The sequence below is a fragment of the Meleagris gallopavo genome, chromosome 26 (assembly GCF_000146605.3).
Source record: "Meleagris gallopavo isolate NT-WF06-2002-E0010 breed Aviagen turkey brand Nicholas breeding stock chromosome 26, Turkey_5.1, whole genome shotgun sequence".
Lineage (NCBI taxonomy): Eukaryota > Metazoa > Chordata > Aves > Galliformes > Phasianidae > Meleagris > Meleagris gallopavo.
The window spans coordinates 2,448,667-2,469,065 of NC_015036.2; the positions used below are offsets into that span (position 1 = coordinate 2,448,667).

Genomic DNA, 20,399 nt, shown 5'->3' on the forward strand with positions numbered 1-20,399 from the left:
AGCATCTTGAAGAGGAACATTTCCTTCTGAGGAGGTGTACAAATAAAGGAAATCCACCCCAACCCATCACAACCATGGGGAGTGAGGGAGGGCAGAATGCTGCCAGAATGGGAATCGCCACTCATCAAGCAACTTCTGCAGTAGCAGCAATACATATGTGTATATATATATATATATATATATTATTTATTTTACTTCAACCTGTTGAGCACAGAGACCCAACCTTCCTACCACCAGCTTTTATTCGTGGCAATCAAGTTGCCCTCTCCTCCCTGGGATCATAGAATCACTCAGGGTGGAAAGAGATCTCTACGATCCTGACCCAATTCTCCCCAATACCCAACCTGAATCCACCCCGGTGCAACTTAAAACCAAATTTGCATCCTGAATTCGAGCACAGCACAGAGCCACGCTCACCACAACCTGATGACATTGGTCAGCACTGCCTGTGATGAGATGGAGGATGACAGCAACTCCTCCAGAGCCGCGCTGTGGTCCAGGCAGGAACAAACACTCTTCCAGCAGTCAGCATAGCTGAGTAAATCAGACATGACAATAAAAGTATCCAGGAAATTCAGTGTCTGGGAGGCAGCACACCAGGCATACCAGGTTCAGCTTTAATTTGTGAGCAGACCCGCGCGCTCAGGAGGTTATCGCATAAATGCCAGTGTAAATGATATCACCATGGGCACCAAACAGGATGCTTGCTCACGGTCCTGTCAACCAGCACACGCTGATCTTTGGTAATTCCAGCTATTAAAAACAACTCTGAGAGAAATCAGACCTCATTTTGCAGACGGCACAAGGGGTCTCAATGACTTCTTGAAGTTTTCCCAGATTCAGCTTATCAGACGATGGTTTCTATACGTTCAGCTGCTGCACTGCCTCCAGATTTATTAAGCTCACAATAAGGGAGAAAGGATGGCTTTTCAGTTTTCCTTAGAGACCACGTAGGAGAAAGGGAAGCTTCTCACACATCACTCCAAGCTACAATTAAGGCAACTATAGGGCATTCAGTCCCTGTGGTTGGAACAGAAGAGCTTCCACAGCCCTTTTCCACCACCAGCCACTCATGGCACCATGGTATTGCTGGGCTCCTCTCAGGGCTCAGCACTGCCCCAGCTGTGAGATGGGAATGGATTCTCTCTGTCACAGGTAAGAGGATTTAACAGTGCTCATCACAGACCACTGCATATGCTCCATGCAATGTCTAGGTGAAACTCTATTAAATCCACCCAGATTTCACAAGCCAGGAGAAAGAAGAAGAATCTACACACCAGGGAGAAGAGGGGTGCTCGGGGCTCCGGAGATTTTTCTTTTGGCACTTATTGTCTTCTAAATTCTGCAATCTGTACAATATCTATGTTTGTAATCACTCGAAAATTTTCAATTAAATGTAAAAAACCAGAAACAAGTAAATCTATTCTCTCTTTTGACTGTTTTATTGATTGAAATGGATGTCTGAGCTGCGACCACTGAACCATGAAAAGCAATCCGTCTTAGATGGGTAAGAGATCGTTAGGAAATCGTTGTGCTGAGGCAAGAAAAACAGTGCATGTGCAGCACACACCTGCAGTGCACACACAGTGCACAGATGCACTCACGTTACTGCACAACAAGCCACCTACAGTGATAAATTATATATACACGCGTAGGAATATGAAGTTTGAGGAACGTGGTGAGGCACTGGAACAGGTTGCCCAAGGAGGCTGTGGATGCCCCAACCCTGCAGGCATTCAAGGCCAGGCTGGATGTGGCTCTGGGCAGCCTGGGCTGCTGGTTGGTGACCTGCACACAGCAGGGGGTTGGAACTGGATGAGCACTGTGGTCCTTTTCAACCCAGGCCATTCTGTGATTCTGTGAATGTGAGGTGTTGCCCATCATAACATTTCTAGTCTACTTCCTACTTCCACCTGCAGCCCTATCCCCAGGGAGGAGCAGAGGGCATTGCATGGCTCCCAACATCACCAGATCTGCAGGCAAAGGAGGGAAGGAACAGCCCACGTGAAGCTGCTGCCTCCCCTCAGCATCCCCAAACTGCAACAGAGACATGGAACATTGACTGATAACAGATTCAGGAACAGATGGATGACGCTTTAGTCTGCACTGACAATGCTTTCCTTTTTAAGCAAGGCTATCCTAATATCAACTCCACTTCTAAGCACCTCAAGTTCAAGCTTAAATTAGCTAAATATATATATTTTAAACTGTAGCCCAACCCACGTGCTGTGAATCTCGGAGAGTTCAGTTCAGCAAAATGGATATTAGCAAAAATTTCTCAGAAAGAGTAGTAAGCTGTTGGCACAGCTGCCCAGGGCTCAGTGGGGTCACCATCCCAGGGGGGGGTTCACAACCACGGGGATGGGACACTGAGGGACGTGGGCGGTGGGCACAGCGAGGTGGGCTGGGGGACCTGGGAGGTCTTTTCCAACCTGAATGGCTCTATGAAAACCACACGTGCTCAAGCCAGCCCCTGCAGAAAGGGCAGCCTTGGCAAGTCATGCTGCAGAGCACAGCTGTGGGAAAGGCTCCCCTAACAGCCACAGGGCAGACACAGACCCAAACCCCTTCCAAAAGCTGCTTTCCACCTGGTTTCCTCCACCAACAGCCAGGACAGGGCCCCCAGTATCTTCCTCCCACCAGCACAGCCCAGAGGAGGCACGGAACGTGTTAGCCTCTCCCTGAGCCTTTAATATACTTTCTCTAATTAAGCTGTTCAATTCGCCAGCTTAAATAGCTGCCAATAGCTGCTACAAATTGATTTATCTTTTGATGAAGGTAAAATTTGCTGGAAAAATGAGAGGCAAACAACGTATGGGTTTGGAGGGATTAAATTACTTTGTATTGTGTTACGATTCAAACATATTCTGGAGACAGGATGAGTCTTTTGCAAGTAAATTGTTTTTATACCATACATTCATTTCTATGTAAACAGAAGTACTCTAATTTACACATCCACCTACAATACCTGCTAGATAACAGAAGTGTATAATTAAACGCCAGATGAGATCCTGAGCTCTCCACGGGCATGCACACAAATAAAAAGCAATCCTCCTGGAATCCATCTCGGGATTTAAAAAAAAAAAATAATGAAAGAAGTCATCTGAAAGGCACACACGATCCATCTGTAATAGATGTGCCCTCCTGCAATCCCGATGCAAAGGGACGAGAGTGGTCAGGGCTGGAAAACTGCACCTGCATTCCTCAGCCATTGCAGTCTGAGAGCTGCAACCCACTCAGCATCACCAGCTTGGAGAGCTCACCACCTGCACTTCACTGTTTTATTATTGCTTTTTAAACCTCATCAGTCAGAGCTACAAGGTGAAGAGGGATAAATATTTAGAGTGAATCACAGGCAGCCTGACAAGAGTGAGGAACGGTAGCCAGCGCTGGGTCATTTGTGTGAGCCCAAAGGAGCAGCCTCCCTTTAAGCAGTCTCCCTGTGGGATGGGACACGATAACAGAGGTAAGGAGGGAGGAGAAGCCGCCCTTAGCAGCCCCAATATCTGCAGCACACAGTGCTGTGAGCAGCAGTGTCCATGCAAATACACATCACCACTCCGTTCCCAGCAAAGCCAGGCCTGCAGTGCAAATTAAACGAGGCTGTGTGCTTGCTCACTCAAAACCACCTTCAGATTGTCCCTGACATCGGCTCTTCCAAAGGCTGAGCTACAAAGAGGTCGGTGCAAAGGACGCAGCAACAGCCAAAGGGGTTTCGCTTTTATTAACTGTGATTTCGGGCATCCACTTTATATGCTATTTCAGACATAGGCATTTTCTACACAAACACATGGCTGACATCTGAGAGTGGATAATTTGCCCAGACAGGCAGTAAATATATCCCATCTCATGCTTCTTCCTAGAATAATTTGCTTTCTGGTGTCACCTGCCATGTAAATCATCACCTTGGAATTCATCCTAAATAACATTTCAAACTGCTTTGGACCAACCAGAATAAAAGAAGGTCCCATCACCCTCCCTGATTAGCGATGCTTCTTTCCCAACCAGTATTCTGAATTTATCACAGCAAAGACATCTCCTGAATTCATGGCTTGCCTGTTGAGTTTCCAGCTCTTAGATTTAGTGGAATCGTAGATTTTCTTCTAGCTATACAAAAGCCATTTACATCAATTTTTATGCTACATCGAGAGCCCTCACTCTGCAAACCTACTTCTCCCTGTGTGAGTATTGGATAACCACCCACCATGTGGTCACTGCACCCAACATGTTAAAGCCAGACTGGAAAACGTGCCCAGCATTCCTTCTGCTGCCATTTTGGTTTGGAGGGAAGACCTCCAGGCAAGCCAAGGATTGGGGTTGATAAAGATAGGATGAGGAACAGGTTGACATCTCATATCCTCATCCATAGGGATGCGGTCCTGGGGGCTCCCCCAGCACAGCGCATCCCCATCCTGTGCTCAAAACACTGGAGGATCTGTCTTCTGTTGCTCAGCTGTCTCCCTTAATCCTTCCCTCAGTCATTATTCAATATTTGGTTTTGTGACTACATTATTTAACTTGGCAGAGCGTTTTGGGATGCGGCGTGCATGAAAGGCTCCGTTTTAAGAACGGTTCAGGGGGGGCAACGAGGGGAGTGACAACAAAGGGGAAAGCAAAGCTTCACCCATCAGAAACCTCTCCGGGGGAAGCAGGCTGCAGCCACAAACCCATCAGCTGAGGGAATAAATCAGCAAAGCCGACTCCGATGACGGTAATTTTGTGACGCAGAAAATTGATTCGTACTTTACAATCAACAAGCATCTTCCTCCATAATGTATGCTCGGCATTTTAGCATAATTATTTGCGCAACAGTTTTAACATTTGCAGCCTTCCCCGGCTGTCAACCTGGAAGTAAAGAAATAAAATTTTAAAACACTCTTCTTCAAAGACAGGATTAAAGGGGGAAGAAAAAAAAAAATAAATCAATCTCCGAGCAACCTTCTTTGTATTTTGTTGTGACAAGACTGAATTCAAACAGCCTGTGAAGTCAAAACAACAGGAGAAATATCAATACACATTAATTTAATCAAGAAATGCTATTGCAGGCCCAACTCAACGTTCTCTGTGCCGTGGATTCCGAGGGAGCCGGGCACCCCATCGTGTCCCAGAGCATCGAGTCTCCTCTCCATCTGCATGCATTTGTCACATCCACTTACGCACACAAATCTACATTCCCAGCAGAGCGCGGCTCCGCTATCGCATCTTCATCTCTCCTCCTACAAAAGGTTCATTCCTGCCCAACCCTATTGACCAGCAGAGAGCAAAGCCTGCTTCCAAAGGACAGCTGGATGAAAGGGTAAACACGTTAATGAAAACCATCCATGCCACACTTGACTTCGTCAAACCCAGAGCGACGCTTTGAAACAAGAATCTCATTAAGGAAGGCCGAGTTGAAAGGATAAGCCCCAGCATACCAAACGCAGGAATCAGACGTACTTGACCTTTCAAATGAATGTACATTTTTCTGACTGACTGTTCATGTCAGGGTAATTCAAACAGGCACCTGATAATCCTCTTAGAAGACTGAAATTTGGGTACTGGATGGAGTACAACGCAGTGCTGGCTGTTGGTGGTCTCATCTCTTAGCCTTGGCCCCCAGTTTCCCAACACACCTTCAAGTTCCCTTCCCTCCCTGGGTTTTCCTTCCTCCCACGTGTCCAGAAGACACTTCAAGCCTGGGATTCATTACCAAGACAGCTGATTTCTGTTTTCCCTCTTGCACTCCTCATGCTCTGATGCAATCAGATGGATGCAAAGATCTATTGCCTCAAAAGCACCACAGCCACACATTCGCTAAGTGGAAGATTGGCCACTCAGCTAGCATCAGCAGGAGAGGAAGCAGGCTGCTGGGGAGCCGTGTTTCTGACACTTAATTAAGCCTCCTCTGCAACCACTTTTTCACCCACAGAATTGAGGGTGAGAGCTGTATTGTTTATTTATTTAACAGTTGGACTTGTAACGAGCTGTCATCTCCACCCCATGCCTGCAGCTTCCTCCAGAGCAGAGATCTGACAGCTGGAGCAGCTCCTCCTGCCATGCTGGCCCATGGGGAGAGTAACAAAAAAGTTCAAAGTCCCTATTTCCTCATCAGAGGGTGCTAATTACCACCCAAAGGCAATGCTAAGCAAACACAGACAGCAGCTCCAGGATTTCTTCACGGAGAGATCATCAGAATGAGATTGATGCTCTGCATGTCTTCCTGGAGCTCCTCCCCTTTATGAGTTTTGGCATCTGAAACCCTGGTGAGACCTCGCTGCCTCGCTCTACTGTGGAGCTTCCATCACCCCCCCAGGCTTCATTTACCACATCCATTAAGAAAAGGCATAACAGTACCAGGCCTTGAGGTCCCCCACCCTGCAGAGCCCATTTTCCTATCAGCACTGCCTTCCTCAGGGAAGAGGAGCCATTTGGTATTTATGGCCTGAATCCACAACCATGCATAGCAACAGACTGCTCAGTGTCTGATACTGAGAGGTTTTTTGTTTTTTTTCCCCTCTGAGCAACACCAAGAGAAAAAAAAAAAAGTGAAGTCCAACAGCATTTTCCAAGCTGGAAATACATCAGTCTGGTCTAGTAAAGTTAACCCAAGCCATGCAGGGTGCTCACACCCACATTGCTGTTTCCAAGCACACTGCTGGCTCCTGCTTGTGCCACCTGGGGCTCTCAGCCATTGCCATGCAAGACAGGTAGCGCACGGCTGCGCATCCTCCAGCAAGATCTCCCCTTCCTCCTCCCCCATGAGCTCCCCTGCATGTAATATTAATTGGCTAATATTTGTTTAGATCATTCCTGACACTTTGCCTTTTGGTTTCCACTGCAGCGCATCAGCGGTTGGGCTGCTGGAGGAGCAAAGCCTTTGCTGGGGGAGCTGTGCCCAACCTGGGATCAGGGGGCTGCAGAGGAGCTGCTCTCAAGTCAGACCCCACACCCACAGGGCAGTCGGCAGAGAGATCCCATGGAAACATCAATAACAGAAGAAAAACCAGCTCATACAGCAAGGCAAGGGGCTCAAACAAAGCACCCAGATGGCACTATTTCCAAGTGTCCGCCACTGCAGCATCTGGGCTCCAATCCTGGAAGTATTTCCATGTAACAACCAATGGATGTAGAAGCCATCTGAGAAGACTTCCAGCCTAGCAAGCAGCTCACAGTATGTGCAGTGCCATCACAGGATGCAAGTCTCCCTCTGCACCCCTCCCTGAGCCCCACAGCACCCCCAAACCCTGAGCTCCCTGCAGACGCACCGTCAAGCAGTGGCTCACATACATGTCCTCCTCATGTCATACCCCTCCTCTCACCTCCTCCTGACAGCTCACGAACTTTGTCAGCTAAATTCGTCGTAATCAAACCATGAAATTGCACATTTACCTCTGTCAACAAACAAAGGCTTGGCAGGGAGCCGGCTCTGCTGGGGGCTGCCATGCAGATGGCACAGCCCTCAGATGGACACTGTGCCGTGCTCAGTGCCCTCGTACAGTGCAACGACACAGAGCTCTGTATCACATCTGTGAACATCACAGCATCCCCAGAATCACGGTGTACACACCACGCTCTTAGCACCCCCAGCATCCCTCCTTTTTGTGCCCAACACCAACACAGAGCCACGCAGCAGTGCAAAGCCTCAACAGCTCCAAAACCCCTTGGAAAAACCACACTCCCACTCCCTGGCTGGCAGCATCCAGGGTGGCTGGGAGAGCTCTCGTTAAGTTAATGGAGTGCTAATTCACTGGCAGACCAAGAGGAGGGATCGGATGCTCTGCCTCATTTGCTCGGTGGAATCGGGCTCAGGAAATGGGGTGGGCAGCAGAGGATGCTGTGCAGCTGGATGGGGTGCAGAGGGGTCACCTGGGGATACATGAGGCTGCACAAAACTTTTTAAGAGCGTTAAGAATTCCCAGTGCAAACAGTGTGGGATCAAAGCAATGTCCCTGAACAGGCTGCATTTGAGGCAACCAAATGGGAACAACCCCACTGGTAAGGCACGGAGAGCACTGGGCTGTAAGAACAAAGCCCTGTTCTACACTAAGGCCAACCCTGCCTTAGGTCCCCTGAAATGAGGGGAGCACAGCACCCAGCACTGCCAAAAACACAAGGCACAGAGCCACCAGAAGGTCTTCCCAACCCAAAAAGCTCCATCCCAAGAACAAAAACCACGCTTTAAGAATTATAACAACTCAACACGTTATTAATGCCTATTTTCAACAAGTGTCTCCATTCCATCCATCCTTCTGTCTTTTTAATCGTAACTTTAAAGTCTTTCCAACTGCGCACTGTGAAAGGACGTTTAAAAAAAAAAAGGAATTTAAAAGCTTTAAATCTAGTTCTCTGGTCTCTGACCCCCTGAAGATTCCTGCACAGCAAATAAAGTGCTTAGCCACCCTCCTTAAAAAGATTTAATCTACCCTATTTCCAGAGCTTGTATGATTAAACCCTACCTCTAATTCTGTTTTCAGAGCCACAGCTGAATCCTTGCTTAAAAGAAAATGGCACAGGCAATTCTCTGCTCTCCCTTATGTGTTTAGATACACGTGGGGGATGAGCGGGCTCCAAGCAATTCCCAGCTGGAAACAAAAACACCCTTCATTTTGCAGACATAAGACATGAGCTGTCTCCTCACGAGCAGGTTGAACATCCACGTTGGGTTCCTACTGCTCTCCAACGTCTGCAGCTCTATGGCACCTGTGGCTGCAGGAGCAGAAGAAGCCCCAAACAAGCATTAAGAGACCCACACCTGCAAGAACGAGGGCAGGACAGAGCCAGCACCAGCCTGAAAACACACCGAGATGAGAGCACCTCTGAGTGGGCACTGGGGATTCAATCAAACCACTCACTCATGATGGAGCACTCAGATCAGCTGAGGTCCTACAGCAGGGAGCATCAGCTCGCCTGCCCAGGGTCCCCATCCCACACCAGGAGGAGATGGAGCATTAATGATGAGACAAACACTGCTGCAAGACCAACTTCACGCAATGTCACCACATCTCTCCGCTTTATGGCATGCGCGGAGTTCGTTAAGAATAATGAGGCGATGCATTTATTGAAGAGCCAGGAGAAATCGACTTTCCAATGAGACACTGCACAGTGACCTTCACCTGCTAATAATCTGGAAGGAGTTCAAGGCCAGCTCTCCAAGGCACCCAGCAAGTGGCAAGCATGTCCTAGGGCGAAATGGAGATAGATCTCCAAGGAGCAAAGCATTGCAAAAGACAATCAGATGGTAATTAACAGGCAAGCGTTGCAGCTCTCACCAGCATCACAAGGTTTGGTCCTGGGATTGACAGCAACACATCCCTTACACTCCTCTTGGTGAATTTGTTCTAAAACTCCATGTGAAACGACACCAAATCAAGTTCCAAACCTTCCCCATCCCCTTGTTTGATGCTGCCAAAACCTATTTATTTCTTGCAAATCTCTGCGAGCTACTGCTCATGAATAGAAATGCTTTTATCAAAAACTGTTCGCATTTTCCACTCTAAATTTTAAAAATAAGTATTTTTGGGTGGCGGGTTTGGGAGGGGGAGGGGAGGGGGAGGTTGCCTTCTGCAAGAAAACACTGTATAATGCCCCTTCTAAGCATTTTCATTTCAAAAAGCAAAAGAAAATGTATTTTTAAGAATGTCAGCTATGAGACAGGAACAAAAAGCCAATGACAGCATTCCCAGGTTTGGTTTCCAATAACTCCACCACAGATGTTCCCATGGGATCTGTCACTGCTCTGCAGAGCAGGCACAACCCTGAGCCCACACACAGCATCCGTGTGCTGGGGGCTGAGAAATCCCATCCAGTGACTGGGAGCAAGCAAAGCCAGCCAGCAAAGAGCCCCGGGTCATTTATCTTGATTTCTCTTAGCAACGCCAACAAAGGCTAGAAAACATCAGCTGCATTTTCTCTGTTTGAATTTAGTGTGAGCCATAAGCAGTGAGCAGGGCAGGGCTCTGGGGTTCCTCCAGGGACACCTTCCAACCCACCCTGCTGGGGAAGAGATGGGGCAGGAACACCCAGCACTGCTCCCATAGGGACGTGGCTGCTTTGCAACCCCCAAGCTCAGGTAACAACAGCACAGCTGGGTGTGGGATGAATCCAGTCCCAACCAGGACATGCTCCCCACACAGCCTTTTTTCAGCCACAATGCAAAAACCTGCAGCATTGCATGAATGGATGCTGTGCCTGCATTGGCTTTGGGAAGGTAACCACTGCCATCTCTACTGCAGCGCAGGGGTTGGAACTCAATGATCCCTTTCAACCCAAGCCATTCTACGCTCCATGACATCCTCTCAGGATTAAACACAGCCCCACAAGCCGCCTGCCCCTCTGAAAGCCACTTCCATTTGGAAATCACTGCATCTGTTACATTTGGATTGCACTGAGGAAAAACTCTAACTACCCAATGCCAATCAATGCATTGTCCCCTCAGTGCTGGTAAACGTTTCCAGGCAGAAGAGAAAAAGCATCACCGGTCCCTACAACACAAGAAGATCTAAAGGGCAACGATATGTCTGGATAAATGAACAGGTAGATGTACTTTCATTAAAATCACCACATTTAAATTACTCACAGATGAGATTGAAGACATGAGGTTAAAACTTAATTGACTAAATCAACTGAGACGCTGAGGGCTGATTACATCATTTAAAGTAAATGTGATATTGGCCATCAAGAACTGCACGATATATTATTACATATCAAAAGTCATTATTCAAGAAGCACAAACAATATCCTCCCAAATCCCCAGAGGATTTAGTAGCATTGCCCATCCCTATTTCCTGGGATTGTTTTTCTCCTTCCTCAAAGGAGCAGAGCAGGACCATGCTTATCAGCAGCACTGCACACAAAGCAGCTCCCAGAGATGCTGTACAGCAATTAAAACAATAGATGTTTTAATAGATGTGTCCTGCTGCCAGGAATCCAAGCTAGGGGAAAGGAGCAGGTACACCCCCAGGGCTGATGCTGGAGCCCTGCAGCACAGACCATGCCGTGCATCAAAGGGATGGATATCACACCCTGGATGAGCAGCAGCAGCCCAAAGCCTGCAAGTCCCTCAGAGGAGCAGCCATGTTCCATGGAAATCCAGATCAGCTTGCAAATGATTTGCTAATCCAGACTGGGAGCTCATTAGAGCCTGGGCGTTATCAATAATGGAAAGCTGCAGTGGCTCTCCAACAGGGGCTGGCGGGGCCGTGAGGAATTCACAAACCTCATTTTCCCCCCCCATCTGCTCCCACCAGGAGGAAGGACCCCAAAACCCCAGACCCTAAAAGCCACACAAACACAGGCAGGGGAAGGTGGGAGGCTAACCCCATGTAGTGTTATGAACACGCAAATCAGCCCCAAAGATGGGCCCCGGGCACTCAATTACGCCGATTACATTATAATTACAAGCAGCGCCATCAAGGATTTCTCCAAAACCCACGTCTGTTTTTAAGGGCTCTGCCAAGGAGCTGCATGCAGGGCGCATTAGTATGCATGCACCATGCACACGTGGAGCGAGGTCTCCTGTGCACAGGTGGGAAGCAAAGCAAAAAGCAAAGTTCCTGTGCACCCACCCCCTCCCAGCAGCACCAGGCAATGCAATGCACCAATGCCCGGTGCTGGTGGGCAGCACAGTGTGTGCCCTGGGGTGGGGGTCAGTGCTATGCAGCAGCAGCACCGGGAGCTCTGGCACAACTGCAGCCCCACTGCAGCTCACAGAAGCAGAGCATCCCACTGGCTGTTAGGGCATTAAACACACAGGGGTCTGCATTACCAAGCCATTTGCTGACAACAAAAAGCCAAAATACCCAACCAAATGCACCATAATTGCGGGGTTTTCAGGCACCAGGTTCTCTTGCTCTGCATTTGAGTGCTACGTTAAACCAGGCTTCAGGAGCACAAGCCAAAGCCAGCCCTACATGCTGCCCGTGCACCTCCCAAGCAGGTACACACAGCATCCTAAACCACCAGAGCAGGGTGCTGCTGCCCTGCATGATGCTGCCCTGCTCACCAGGTGCTTTCTGAAGCAGAAGTGTTAAAATTCCCTGCACGGCACAGGAGGAGCCATTCCCAGCATCCTGCTGCAGAGCAAGCTAATCCTGCCAGGTTAATTCTCCCCCTCGGTTCATTCCAGTTTATTAAAGCCAGCAGGCACCCTGCAGAGGATTCATTACCTGTGTCACTGGAAGGCAAAGCTGGGCCGTAATGAGCCTAGAAACACAGGGACGATGCTCCTGCCACCTGCCCATACTGCTGGGTTTGTCCTGGAGACCCACAGCCCCCGATCCATACCTCCACGGGCAGTGTTATAACCAACAAGAGGAGCATGCAGGTGAGTTTTACATTGCCCCCAAACCCACACGAGGCCGTTCCCACTGGGCTTTCATCAACCACCCAACCCACGCCCTGCCATGGGAGCCCACCCCACTTTTATTTCTCTGCACCAGCGATTGCTGGGATTTACTGGCAGAGGGCAAAAGGAGATGGATTTGCAGATAGGTGAGTGAGCACATAACCAGAGAGAGAGGTGGCAGCTGCTGCACTACATCTTCATCCCTTTAAATAGTTCCCAGCCTTCCCCCCACAGAGCCGGGCTAGGTTGGCTAAAAGAGATCTCTTCTAATTAATCAAGTCCTCACCATCGCCACTGAAACAGAGTCAGAGCTGGCAGATAAAATATTGCAGGAGCTAACAGAGGATGGCAGGCTTGGGTTAGCAAGGCAGAAAGCAGAGCTGGACTTCAGCTGAAGGGGCACAATTATTTCACCACCACACTATGCTTCTATTCCCAGAGCTGTCTGCTGTGCTCCAGCACCAGCCTGCCTTTCTCACTGAGGTTTTGCTCCCCCCAACCCATTTTTCACTCCAATTCCTTGGGTGGTTTTTGTTTTTTTTTTTCCCCCCTCTCACTGAGTTGGCTGGTTAATTTGTTGCATTCCACGCTTTCCCTTCCACCAGAGAACTTAGAAATCATTGAATCACAGAATGGCCTGGGTTGAAAAGGAGCATAATGCTCATCCAGTTCCAACCCCCTGCTGTGTGCAGGGTCACCAACCAGCTGCCCAGAGCCACATCCAGCCTGGCCTTGAATGCCTGCAGGGATGGGGCATCCACAGCCTCCTTGAGTAATTTGGATCTGGGCTGGTTTTTTCTCTTGCCTCATTTCCAAAAGCTTGTTTTTTCGTTTGTTTTTAAATATATAAAAAAGAAAAAGAAGAAGAGAAGGGGAAAAACAGCAAAGAATGCTAAAGGACCTGGGAGATGAAGGCAGCTGTGACCAACACTCCCATCAGGAGGGATGCAAACAGGGGTGAGGAGATGAGTACCATTTTGCTCACCCTCGTGGGGGAGCAGCAGCTTCCAAATGCACAAAAACACCCCAAAATAGGGGAAAAACAAAACACATTACCTGGAAATCACTCATCTTTACACAAGACCGGGTTTCCCGTCGCTCCCGCAGCAGCTCCTCCCTTCAACTCACGCTCCATTTGAGCGCCTTTGCATCTCTCAGCAGCAAAACTTTGAACTCACATCAACACGCCGCTCAAAAAGCCCCCACCTGGTGCAGCCCCGCCTATTTAACAGCCGGGCATTAATTAACACCTGTGGGCAGACCAATCAGTGCAGGCAGGCAGAGCCCATGGGCCGAGCCGTGCTGCGCACCCCGCACGTGCAATCAGCTGGGGGGGAGGGGAGGGTGATTAACAAAATTAACTGCCCAGTGGCGCTTAGCAACAGCCCGGCTAAAGCGGGCAGGGGTGAGCATTGGGTTCTCCTGTGCTGAGAGGTGCTGCATGTTGCAAACACGCGTGTCCGGGAATGCAACGTGGGCTGTGCTTTGGAGGCAGGCGGCAGCAGCAGCAGCAGAAACTGTTTGCAGAAGCAGGCTGCAGCCTGAGGCAGCTCGAGCGCTGAAGAAAGCAGAGCTGCTAAAGGAGGACCGTTATCTGCGAGAAACAGGGTGCCTAAAACCCATCTTTGCCGGTCGGCTCCTCCCGCAGCAGCGTCCGCACGCCGCGTGTGTGCGCCCTGCTCGCCCTGCGGTTCCCTCTGCCGGGATGGAGCCCTGCTGAGGTCAGCTTCAGCTAGCAAAAGTTTGAAGCGGATGAGCGGGTCCTTCTGGCCGGGAGCTGCGCTGCTCCAGCTGCTGGTGGCTCAGCGTGCAGCGCAGCTCTGCCGGAGCCCTTGGGACACCTCATCTCCCCACACCTGGAGCACTTCTGTGCCCGCTTGGATCCCCTCTGCCTCCAGACCGAGGCAGGAGCCCCGTGCCAAGCACGGAGAAGCTCCCTACCCTAATTAGTGTGCAGGTGCCATCTGCCTGCTGTCACAATTCCCCCGTGCCCACGAGCTGTGGTGTTATCCCACTGCTGCCTGGCTTGGTACCAAACACCTTTCAGGTCCTCCTGCAAACCAGGGGTCAGCAAACGCAGCAGGGCTGTGTTTTGGGTTTCCCCCCCCTCTCCCTGCTCGCTGTCAGAGCATCCCAAGCACAGCCGGTCCCCAGCCCAGCTCCTATCACACCTCAGAGAGATAAAGATGGGACAAGAATTCTAAATGCTGCCACTGCTGTCTATCAGCGAGATCTGGAGTCCTTTGAAAGAAAGAGTATGATGAATGCACCCACAATCACAGGCACGGAGTGCAGGGTGACGACTTATCCTTCACCATACATACAGATTTATTAAAAATTTAAAATTGCTACATAGATCTGAAGAGCCGGGTTATTTATTTTTGCAAGGGCTGATCAATCACACGTGTCCCCAAAGGATGCCAGACCTTTAACTACTCATCTGATTATGCCTGCTGTACCCGCTCCAGCCCCGCTGCTTAATATTTTATCCGCACGGCTCTGAGGCAAAGGCGGAGTGGAGTCTGATTTCCTGGCGGAGCAGAGACCTGCCTTTGGATTTTTATCAGCTCCTACTCAAGGGCGAGAGGTGGAAGGAAAGAAATAACTTTTATTTTGCCCTCTGCCCCTCCTTTCAAAGCAACAGATTTACTTCAATCATCGCCGTTCTGAAAATATGGGCTTTTCCACTCTGAGCTCACACCCGGACTGCAAAGCATTTACAGCACAGGGAGGAGAGAGCAAAGAGGTGGGCAGAGCTGCCTTCATCCATGGGCTTTGCTGCTGGCATGGTCCCACTGTGCCCATCATCCTCCTTCCTCTGGGAGGATAAAAGTGGTCATAAGTGCTCTCGCAGCCAAACCCCCTGAAACTGCATGTCCTGACGTGGGGGGAAACTGAGGCATGGAAGGAGGATGGGAGATGCTGCTTACCAGTGCTCAGTGTTTAAGCCATGCTGTTTTACCCCGGTGATCTTGGCCCTGTGCTGGGGCTAATTGAATGGTGATGGCAGTGCTAAGAAGATCTGAGAAGGGAGTGAGCAGAATCCCCAAAAACGTGTAATTTTTTGCATGACTGAGTGTGCAGATGTAATGATAATAAAAAAGGATAAAAAGAGGAAAAGAAGAAAAAGGAAGGGAAGGGAAGGGAAGGGAAGGGAAGGGAAATCAGGCCCTTAAATGAATGGCAGTTGGCAAAGATGCGCAGTTGGATGGAGCTGCATACAGTGGCTATGACAGGGACAAGTGGCATCCCTTGGCCATGTCCCTTTGGAGGGAGGTTCTCTGCAGGGCCAGCCCTGCCAACAGGCTCATCAGCAGACTCAGAGCTCATTAAGGAGACGAAGAGGTAGGAACCCCCCCCCTCCAGCCTCTCTGTGCCAAGGAGGAGACGATGGGAAAGCGACCAAGAGGGAGAAAAGCTGCACGCCAGCACACAGCCATCACATCTCCCTGAGATTAATAAAGTCCACGAAGACTGACAGGGAAGAGCATGAAGGGGAAGAGCGAACCATTATTATTCCAGGCACACCGGGTGCCCACATCGCCTGCATCAGAAGGAACAAAAAGAGTTTTCAGAAAAATCACGGTCAGTTAGCTAAAGATTTATGAATTTTATTCTTAGTGCACTTTAATTGCACCTATAAATTAGAAATGAACTAATTCTGTGCTGTGTAAAGTGACTGCATTCACCTAAAAAATTGCACTTCAACTTTTAATTCCACTTCAATTGCACACGCACACAAAGTTAACACCGCGCCGCGCGCAGATCTCACATCGTGCACTCTGGAAATTGCCATCACCATTTAATTCCACCTCGGCTGCACACATACATTTTTTAAAAGTTACTGCTGTGCTGCACTGAGCGACATTAATTGAGTGTTAACGAGCTGTCTGATCAGCTTCCCACTGTCCTTATTACTGGACGTCGGGGTCTCTGCGATGTCCCAATTAAACTGAATCAAAGGATACTTAATGCACGGTAAACTGGTTCCCAGCCACTTGAACTGATTAACCAGCTGTTCCCTGTATGTGGGTCCCTGTTTGGTGATCCCTTGCAGGCTGTGCTGTCAGTGATGTCAGTGGGGGTTCGTGGTGAGCTCATGGAGATAATCAGCTTGGGATGGCACTTTTACATAGAGCCAGCACGTCCCAGTGTGTCCTGGAGCGGGGCGATGGAGAGGCAGACGGCTGGCACAGTGCATCCAAAGTCATTCTGTGAGTCCTGTTCTACTTAACAAACTCCAACAATAAAAAGAGAAGAAGGGGAAGTAACTTAGATCACCGAAGAAAATATCCTCTCAATACCTACCTGCAAAAACCCACCTGCAGTGTAAAATCAGCACAGTACTTAAGGATGGAACAGCAAGACCTCCCGTGCATCTGGCTCATGGCTGGCAGGCTGCTTTGGCATGAGATGAAGTGCTTTTGCACACAGGCCGAGGTGCTCAGTCGCCACGGACCACCTCACCCCTGCAATGGCAAAGGTCCCGTGCTTGGTGCAAAAACCAGGGGCCAAAGGTTTGCTTTTCATCCAGCTGCAGGCAGAACGGCGCTCCAGCTGTTTGCAGCTCGGCGGTGTCACGCGGAGAGATAAAAGAGAATTTAAGGTGCAGAGGAGAACCAAGCAGATCCTTGTAGATTGGAGCCAAACAAGATAAGGGAGCAATGATGAATATAGACGCATTACGCTGGGACAATTCAAAGCACACGCAATTTTGGTGCATGGGAAGAAGTGATAGCGCCATGTACTTACAGCCCCCGAGCGGCTCTCGAAGCTGGCGGCCAAGGTTTGCCCATGTCAATCTCAGCCAGGAGCAGGCAGTCACGCTTGAGGAGGCAAAGAAAACAATGCTACAACCATCAGCATCTAACCTCAGGAGGGAAAGGCTGGGCTTCAGCATCAAGGGCATTCCTCAAAGCCTGGGCAATAACATTTTCTCTTGCTGCTTATTTTACAAGACAGACGCGGAGCGTGCAGCGCAATTATCAAAGCCTTCAGCTCCCCCCTCTCCTAAATGGAACAGTCAAGGAAAATAGTCTAATTTGACAATTTTCAGCTTGTTGAAATGATACGTGGAAGAGACACGGAAGAAGGAAAGCATATTATTCACTATTTGACAAATTATTGCTATTATACAGGAGGCGAATCTGAGTGCAGGAGATGCACGGTGCTGCTGGAGGCAGCGCACAGACTCTTCCCAGCCACCAAAAGGCACTGCTATGGGGCACAGAAACCCTCCCCTGTGCTCAGCCTGTACTCCTGGAGCCGCAAAGCAAAATAAAGGAGCAGGAGGAAAATAGTTGGCAGATGGAGTCTGAAAACGGTGACCCTCCTCTGTCCACGCTTAGGACGGATGGAGTTAAATGAATGGCACGCAGCCACCAACACCAACAGGGGAGTTGGGCAGCAGGAATCCCAGAATCATTCAGGTTGGCAAAGACCTCTGAGGTCCCCAAGGCCAACCCCCCCCACACACACACACACACTGTGCCCACTGCCCACATCCCTCAGTGCCACATCCCCACAGCTCTGCTACACCTCCAGGGAGGGTGAAGACGCCAGGGACGCTGCAAGGAGATGGTGCTATTTATTTAATATGGAGATGAGCAAATAATACACCTTTTCTCCATGTTTGCCAGCATTTTCCCTCCCCATTTGTTGGGGCACAAAAGGCAGAAAGGCACAGGTCTGTGCGAGCTTGGCTAAGGGCAGAGACTGATGCCCTGCTCTTCCCTACCCCAACTCACTCTGTGGGCAGCACACAGGGATGGGACGTGAGCCCCAAAGGTCCCAGAGCCATACGAGCAGGGCCACCCTGTCCCTACAGTCCCACCTCCACCCCAAAGTTCCATCCCCATCGCTCCTGATCTGCTCAAATGTATTCATGAATTCGCTCAGAAAGTTCTCTCTGTGCTCAGGCGGGTGCTGCTTGTAATTGCTGGCGGCCAAAATCTGTTCTGTTTTTTCTGGCTGAGGTACCAGGCAATCATCAGCTGTAATTATTTCGAGTCTTGTTACAGATGGATCTCCGAGCTTTCAGTCTTAAACAGAATTCATTATTCAAATGCCTGCTCCAGCCTTCTGCAGCAGGGTGGGCTCCTCACAGCCACCACGAGCAGCACGTGGCTGCGGGGGGCGATGGGATCTGCTTGTCAAAGCCGCCCCATTCCTCACAGCCCCTGCATTTGTGGTGGGACCACGTGCCATGGAGAGCCGCCTCCCAGTGTTGGGGATGATGGGGGTTCAGCCTCTGCTTCTCCCGTGCCTTACCACAAATCACAGAATCACAGGACGGCCTGGGTTGGAAGGGACCTCAAGGATCGTGAATCTCCAACCCCCCTGCATAGGCAGGGCCACCAACCCCCACATTTAATAGCAGCCCAGGCTTCTGGTTGGTCAAATTACAACCTGTTGCAGCAGAAAGAGGCTTAATGTCAGCTGAGAAATAACTCATCTGAAGCTTTCTCCCAGCTGAGCCACCCATCTCAGCATTTTGGCAGCTGTTGGCACAGGGAGCACCGCTGCGGAGGATGCTGGGTGCTGCCTGGTGATGCACAGCCTAAAGGAAGGAGGGTCTGCAGGTTCAGATGCATGTGTGAGGCACTGCCAGCTCCTCCGTGGTGCCAAAGCAAAGCTCTCCACTCCCTTCCTGCACGTCTGCCCCTGCAGCCCCCTCCCCAAATGCACAGAGGGGAGGTGGAGCAGCAAAGCCACAGCACACAGCTCTAGCAGTGCTTTGCTCTGCTCCTCAGCCACTGTCAGAGCCAGGAGATCTCTCTCCTATTCAGCTGCCCGATGGATATTGGCTTTATGACAACATCAAGATTTGCAGGGAAAGCGTCTCGTTTCCTTTCGAATTTCCAATTTTTGATTCAGAACAGCCAAAAAGGATCATTTCCTGGCTGCCTTCCAGGCCAAAGCTGGGGCATTTTCCAATTTAAAAAGTCAATATTTTCCATAGGAAATCTCAATCTTTTGTTGTTGGTTTTTTGTTTTTTTTTTCTCCTTTTCCCCCCTCCACCAATAAAGGATCATTTTGTCAAAGTTTTCCACGGGGAAGAGGAGAGGGACTTTGCAGCAGGCAGCAAAGTGTTGCTAATCTTATGCACACACAGAATGGAAACACCACTTCCTAGTGGGATTTCTGCTATTTTGTTTTTATAAAACTTTTAATCTCTGTATCCTTCCGCTACTGTTTGTATTTTTCGTGTGTCTATTTGAAAAGCAAACAATATTGCCTGCTCCCGTGGCGCGCTGGGTTTGGTTTTGCTTTACACTTATTTATTTTGCTCGGCAGTTTAAATTATTAGTCCCTGACCCTGCAAATATCTTATGGCACGTGCAGCTCTGTGCGTGCATGCCAGCAAAACGGGAGGGCTGGCAGCAGGATGGGGCCGTGGGTTTGTTGGCACGAGGGATCCCATCGACACCTCCAAAGCTCAAGGGCCAACGGCAGGCTCAAAGTGTAGGGAAGGGCACGGAGAGGAGCTGGGATGAGCTCAAAGAAAGGGAAGAAGCTGCAGGAGCAGAGCACACAGTGAAGGCTGGGGGAGCAGGGCTGGTCCCATCACTGTGCGTGCTGCTGGAGTGCCCCAAACCTCTCCCCCATCCTAACCCCCAAACTGCTTCTCCCAGCCCTCCTGTGCACCGAGCTGTTGAGCAGCAAGTTGTTTGGCAAATTCTATCACAGTTAAAAGGACAAAATGCAAGAAAACTACAACAGCAACAAAAATCACAACCTACCCCAGTCCTCCTCCGTGCCTCCAAGCTCCCCTGTGCAGCCAAGGAGCTGCTGGGACCCAGCACTGCCAATCACCCTGCCCAGCTGCAGCTGTGCTGCCCACCTGCAGGGCACTCCCAGCACGTTTGCTGGTGAGCGAAGGATGCATTAAGGGAAAAAGAAGTACAGGGAAGAAGCAGAGCATCGTGCACCCCTTTCTCCGAGTGCTGCACCCAACCAGCACTGGCCCAGTCCATAAGGATGCTCAGCGCAGCTCCCATCTCAGCTTGCAACATGAGGAATGGTATTTTCTCCAGTTTGCAGCACTGCCTTTGTCTCTCTCTCACACACACAGGA

General features: G+C 49.8%; 1 protein-coding gene and 1 long non-coding RNA gene across 2 annotated transcripts in view; both read right to left on the reverse strand.

Annotated features, from left to right (window-relative positions):
* OPCML (opioid binding protein/cell adhesion molecule like) overlaps positions 1–13,459 on the reverse strand; it is a 293,448-nt gene extending 279,989 nt beyond the window's left edge. The window contains exon 1 of the mRNA XM_019622974.2: positions 13,379–13,459. The gene's annotated coding sequence lies outside the window, so the exon portion shown is untranslated. The remainder of the gene's footprint in view (positions 1–13,378) is intronic.
* A 2,468-nt stretch (positions 13,460–15,927) lies between these two features.
* LOC104914345 lies at positions 15,928–20,358 on the reverse strand. The gene is made up of 4 exons (XR_795974.2): positions 20,066–20,358; positions 17,075–17,148; positions 16,645–16,952; positions 15,928–16,560 (listed from the first exon to the last, which is right to left on the reverse strand). It is a non-coding gene; the product is annotated as an uncharacterized LOC104914345 (long non-coding RNA).
* Between the last annotated feature and the right edge of the window lie 41 nt (positions 20,359–20,399).